We start from the raw sequence: 6,742 nt of genomic DNA, 5'->3' as shown, positions 1-6,742 counted from the left end.
CCTGCTGAGTTTTTTTTTAAATGGTGTGTTGTGGGGATGAGTTACAAAGGTAAATTATTCATTTTATAGGGTATATTTTTTTCTTATCAATGTTAAAATAGATCTTTTCCATCCTTTGTACATTTGTTAGGAGACAGAGTGAATAGTAGTGCTGACAAAGCATGATGTTATATCTATAAAACATAATAGAGAACGAATCTTGATGTTAGAAATGTGGTTTTGCATTGGATACTATCCAAACTAGTGGATTCCTTTTAGGTCTGCAAAATTAGAATGGGACTCTGACAAGAAGAGGCTTCCTGATGAGATTTTTGGAATTTTGCCCTTCAGCGCTCGCAGGAAATATCACCCAACCACCCTTTCTTGGAGGACTTTTGCCTTGCACATTGTTCCAGCTGGACTTTTGCACTTGCAATTGTTGCAGCTGGACACCAGAAAAATAAATAAGATTTACTCAAACATTAAACACTTTTGTTTAAAAAATAAGGATTAAAGTTTAGGTACTAATTTTTATACATATCTTTCTTTATAATAGATGCACAGATTTGAAGACCAGAGATAAATACTAGATCCATAGATACGAAGACCTTTATGGCCATTTCATCTTAAAACTTGGATAGCACAATAGAAATTCACTGTGGCTCTAACCAAGTTGTTTCATAGCCAATTACCTTCACTAGAATCCGATGAAGTGAGCTGTGGTGCATGGAAATGTATGCATAGGGACCTACTTCAGATGCGATTGCATGGATTATATGGAAATCATGAATTGGGCAATCTCTGTGAAATCCATGGAAATAAACCAAGAAAAACAAAAAAACTTACTAAAAATAAAATTCTGACTCCCTAGTGGCAGCCAGCAGAACCCCCCGCCCCCCCGGCACACAGTCCTGCATGAAGGAAGCTGCTCGCACAAAGGCAAACAGGCAAGATGGCTGCTGCCTCTGCCCCTCGCAGCTGATTGGCTGGGAGGACTGGCTATTGTATGGCCCCGCCCCTCCACCAATCAGCAGTGAAGGTGTGGGGCCACATGATGGACAGCCCTCTCCACCAATCAGTGCTAGGGGGTGGGGCCATTAGGGCCCTTTGGCCAACCAGAGGTGTGGGGAGCCCCACCATGATAAGCGTGTGAAAATAGTGGCTGGCCCCATGATCTGCTTGCAAAATCATCTGGCCACCTCCTTGAGTTGGGTAGATCCCTACATATGCATCTCTGATTCAGTTTAGTCTCTAAGGTGCAACTCTGCCCTGCCTTCTACCTATTAAAAATTTGTCTTATTTGTAGTTTGAATATGTCTGGCTTCAACGTCCTATCATTGGATCTTAGTCTACATTTCTTCTATAACAAACAGCTAAGTAAAATCAAATGTCTCTTTTCCATGTAGGTGCTTGTAAAGAGTGATCATGACTTTTCTTCGATACAGGAAATAGATGGAGTTACTGTAGTCTGTTGCTTTAAAGCACATTTTCCAGACTTCTAATCATTCTTGTAACTCTTTTTCTGAACCTTTTCCAATATTTTAGTTACATTAACTTAAGGTTACTATTTTAAACAGTGAATTCAGGAAATTAAAACTACATATAGCAAGTTTGCAGGGTTTATGTAATGTAATTACATTTTAAAGAGTGATGTAATAGTTGTAGAACAATTCATGATGAGAATAAACTTACTTGCATGAAAAAAAACCTAATTCTGCAAAAATTATGTTCAGCTTCAAAAGTAAAAGACAACTAAAGATACTACCTACCATAATTGTTTAAAATGCAAAAATCTGTGTTGTAGCATTATAATCTTAATTTATTGGGGGGAAAAAAAAGAGAAATCAATCTGTATTGGCCTTCTGGACTTTACAATGTCTCTGGTGTCATAAGCTCAGCAAGTAATATGACCTGTAGGATGCAGAATGAGATCTGCACTGTCCTGTCAAAATAGCCTCTTTCATTGGATGACCTTAAAGCATTTTGCTTAATTAAATCTCATGTCCCTTCTGTTAGATAAACAATTGCTATCCTCATTTTAGAAGTAAGTAAATTGGTGGCCTATCGAGAGATTAATGTACCATACAGCCAGAAGGAACCATAAATTTTGACACTCTGTGTAACATAGTTCATGAACTTCCCCAAATTCTTGGTTTTACTAGACTACTAGAGCATTTCTTTTAGGAAAAACTGGTTAAATAACATCACATAGTAAGTAGCTTCCAGTTCCTTGCTTTAAGCAATGGTCCACATTCCATGATTTTGATTTGTTAGCTGCTTTCATTGTAGAATAGTACTGTACCTTGATTTAATACTCTTGGTCAGCAATTATTGTGATTGAGGGCCTGGTTCTGATTCATCAAAATACATTTGGATAATCCAATTGATCTTGGAGCAGTTATTTCTAAATTGCATTGTTGCAAATGAGATTTGAATCGGGTTCTGAGTATTAAAATGAGAAGCTAACTGTGTACACAACAAACTTATATAGATGGAATATGTACAGGGCGCAAGTAGGTTTCATTATAAGCAAATATATGTAAAATCACCATAGCTAAAGTATCGTGACAGCAATGATTCACTTATTAGTATTCCCAGTTTCACAGTACAAATTCAGCAGTTGAATTTGTGTACTTTTTATAAAATCTTTCCAGCAATATTTTCTTTTTTTTGTAAAAAGGATAGACAACATGATGGACTACTGAAAGTAGATGGGTGAGCAGATGGTTTAAGGACTGTATGTTGCAGATTATGTAACATTCCAGTCATAGGTGCCAACTTTTATTTTTGCTGGGATGGGGCAGCCTAAGAGGATAGACATGTGACCCAGCCCCCCAGTATGTGGGGAACAGGGGTGTTTGTGGAGAAGGAGTGTGTGTGGGCACAGGCAACGTGCAGGGGGACAGGAGGTAGCATAGGTGACATGGCAGGGTAGTGGGGGTGGGGGTGGGGGGGAGATGCTCCCAGAGATTTCTGCACCCACAGTGGGGCTGGGCAGGAGCCAGCTCCACAGCCCAGCAGGTGGGACCTGGTGCAGGAGGCAGAGCTGATACCTCCATGGCTGCCAAGGTGAGGTGCCCCCTGCCTGTCCATCAGCAGCGGGGGCACAACTCTGCATTGCCGCACCTCACCTTGGTGGCCATGGCACCGTGGCGCTCCCACCCGCACTGGGTCCCACCTGTTGGTCCGTGGAGGTAGGCCCTGCCCAGAGCTTATCTGGCCTGGCTGCAGCCCCATACCCTGCTGTGGGTGCAGAAATCTCAGGGGGCGTGTGCCTCCCCTGCCACATCGCCTTGGTGCCCCCCCCCAACTGCATCGCCTGTGCTCCCTCTGCCCCCCATGATGCATCACTTGTGCCCTGCCAGCGTGTCGCCTGTGCCCCCCTCTCCCCGCCCCATAGACTTTCCTGTAGGGAGCTGCAGGAGCTGCTCTCCACCACTGCTTGGCTGCCGTGTCATGGAGAGCTTTCAAAAAGAAAGCCTAATGGAGAAAGTCCACATTTTTCTGCAGAAAACCCAGATCCCTGACCTCATTCATCATTCCTAAGAAATATTACATAATTTTCCTCGGGTTTGAGCCCTGACAGCCCTCTTCTAGTATTCCCCAAAATAAGCAATCAAAAGCTTATTAAGTTTTTCTTAACGGGAAAATAAGAGAATTCTGCAGGTACGAAAGGCACAGAATTTTAGCTTTTACCATGAATTTGAGAAATGACTTCATGGGGTCTCTGCTGAAACAGACATGGTGAATTTACAGAATTATATTCTTGGGCAAACAGCTCATCAGCCTGGCCAGGCCCCTCAGCAGCTGGTATTAGGAAACCATTGAGTGAAATCTCAGTATATAAGTTTCACTGAAAGAGGTAAAGGTGGCATCTCAAACTGGTTATGGCAGCTAAAGAGTTTGGAAGACAGGTGAGCCAGTTAAAACAAGTTTTATGCAAAAAATACCAGGGGCTGGATAGCAGGTGTGATAATCTTCTGGTCTCTGTGCAGGTTTCTGATAGACGTTTGAGTCAAGTGCATGGTCTTAGTTGTTATTTGCAAGGTGCTTAATGGCTTGGATCCAGCGTAGCTGTAAGATTATCTCTAGCTTCTGTGGTGAGAGCCATGGATGCCAACTCCCTATTTTTTTGGCCAAGTGGAATTTAAAGTAAATATAAAGAGAGTCTGCGGGGAGACAGAGATTTCCACGGTGCTGGCCTCTGTGGACATGAGATCTTTACTGGCTGGTGAAATCCTAGCCCCACTGAAGAAGATGCAAGGTTTGCTATTGACTTCTGTAGGGCTGAGACTTCTTGAATGGAGGCATATCTTTGAATTTGTGGACAAGACAAAAGTAGTGTTCCTTTCATAACCCAGCCCCAGGACCAAGCTCAGTGATATAATATTCTGGTCTACCTAGTAGTATAAGTCTGCCAGGTGTGTTTTACTTAATTCTTGGGTTTAGCTCTCGATTCTGTCGACCTGCAGACATTTGCTTTTAGCCAATATAAGAGAGTCTTTGCTAGGTTGAGATATATTTCCCATAAGAACAAATCTTGAGCTGTGCCATTCAACAAAGCCTGGATAGAAAAAGAGAGAACATTTTGAAGAAGGGGTAAAATGCCTGGGAATTGCAGGTAGCGCAGTGAGGAAAATGGCTAGGTTTGGTTGGTTTGGGCACTAGATGAATTTTAAGAAAAAGAAGATGGTTTTAATCTACTATGAGGTATAAAACTGAAGCAACATCATTTGAATCACTGGAATAATAGGTGTACGAGCTGAATCAGCTTGCAGGATGTCTGGCTAAGTTGTATTAACCTTAATGAAAATGGAAAAAATTGCTGCCATTTTAGATGGGGAAAACAAAGACCCACGTTTTCAAAAGGGTCCACACATTTTAGATTGTTCAATTTTTAACTGCCCCTTTGAGACAGAAAACACCAAACCCTAGTTGCTGAAATCAGCAGGGACTGTGCTGGAAGGAATACAACAGTTGCAGATAAAAATGTTCAGGCACACACTTGAAAGAGAATGTGAAGTTATTAATGTTGAGAATCTTACCTCTCGCTGCCAGCAGATTGCAAGCCTTGTTTTGTCCAACCTGGGAGTTACCACATCCAAGGGCGATAAAAAATTAAAAGTGACTCGACTCCAGTGGAGAGATGACAGCTGCCAGAGGATGTTCGCTGAGCTGTCTGCAACCTGTAACATGGACAACATCCCACATCTTGCTTATTTGAAAATTAGGCTCTCTCTGACTCCTGAGAAATGGTAAGCTTTAGGGAGAAGCAGGCATGTTCATGAACATTATAGTTTAAAAACATGTTTTGTTTTGTTTTATTTTGTTTTCTAAATGCATTTGTCCTAAGCCTTAATACTTTGTTTTCAAAAACTATTTGGATACCACTGTTGTTGACTAGAAGGGAAGAAAATTGCAGGTACTAAATACATATCAGAGTTGCTGAGGTAAGCAGGGTTGATGCACAGGGGAAAGCAAGCCAGGTCTTCTGATCTAAAAATGGAAGAATCTGTGGGTGAGATTACACATTACAATTAGATCATGTTAAGAGCACTTAAACCTTGAATGATTACACGTTAAAGCTCATTAAGTTGTGATAAGTGCCCTTTAGGTATCATTGGATGCAGACAGAAGTGACAATTTTGGCCCGATCTAACTACAAAAAGCAGTTTTATAGCTGTGACCAAACACAAGCACGGCTGCAGATGGCTTTAAAAATGGCCAATAGGGTGAAAATCTGACCCCTCGTTGCATGAGGGATCAGATGACGATGTTTCAAAACAGAGCATCTTCTGTAACTTCTTTCTGCGCTGCCTGCCAGCCTGCTGCTGGGAAGGGGGAAAGGGAACGGAGGGAGTTTGGTCTGGGGGTGTTTCAGCCCCACTAGAGGGTGGGGTGGGTGAATTGGAGCCCCCTGGTGGGGGGGGGTTGAGTTTACCCACCCCATGCTGCAGAAACTTCTGTTTGTCCCAAGGGATCGTTGTGACTCGGAGTGCTTCCTGCAAAGTCTTCTGAGTTACAGCGAGGAGTTGCACTTCTGTCTGCAACTTCAGAGTTAAGCCACTTCGGACAAGGATTATTTTTCAGCTGTGCTGCTGAGCTTGAGTTATATTAACTTCTGGGTGTCCACCTGAGATAAAACCTCCAATCTGCAATACTCCAGTATCCCAGGAGGCACTGCTTCCAGGTGGACTAGCTATCATTCAGGACTCTGTGGCCCTGGACTGACAGCTGGGAACAGCCAGGTAACAGATGGGTGGGGATGAGGTGAGTGGAGAGAGAGAGAAGAAGGGTGAAGGTAGGGGAGCCACGGAGAGAGGGGACGTGATGACGAGGGGAGGGAGGGCAGGATTGGAGAGGGGAAGAGGGAAAGGTAGGGGGCAATGGGGAGCTGCTGGCTGGGGAGCTGCCAGGCTGCTGCCCCCTCTGGCCCCCTCAAATTGCCTCAACGCCCAAATTGCCCCCACCACTCCCAGATCACTCCCCTGCCACTCCAGTTGCCTCCTCTGTCACCCATTTTCCCCTCCACCCCTGGATCATTGTCATGCCTTCCTGATCAGCCCAAGAGAGGCAGAGGTGCCGGGCCCCTGCTTGCCTGCCTGCCTGCCTGCTCCTGAGGTCCTCACAGACCCTACCCCTGCACACCCAGATCCAGACCCTGCCAGGCCCTACAGCTGCAGGGGCTGGCAGGGAGCTGGATCTGGGTGCATGGAGCTGGCATCCAGTGCAGGGAGCCTGGGAGCAGGCTGGGGAGCCCCCG

General features: G+C 44.1%; 1 protein-coding gene across 1 annotated transcript in view; it reads left to right on the top strand.

The window, feature by feature from the left end:
- The window catches only part of ZFAT (zinc finger and AT-hook domain containing), a 226,156-nt gene that overhangs the window by 30,696 nt on the left and 188,718 nt on the right, over window positions 1-6,742 (top strand). Inside the window, exon 2 of the mRNA XM_025202075.1 lies at window positions 5,041-5,234. The gene's annotated coding sequence lies outside the window, so the exon portion shown is untranslated. The remainder of the gene's footprint in view (window positions 1-5,040; window positions 5,235-6,742) is intronic.

This window comes from Alligator sinensis, unplaced genomic scaffold, assembly GCF_000455745.1.
Source record: "Alligator sinensis unplaced genomic scaffold, ASM45574v1 scaffold651_1, whole genome shotgun sequence".
Taxonomy (NCBI): Eukaryota; Metazoa; Chordata; order Crocodylia; family Alligatoridae; genus Alligator; species Alligator sinensis.
The sequence above is the reverse complement of the archived record's forward strand: the minus strand, read 5'-3'. Positions and strand labels throughout refer to the sequence as shown.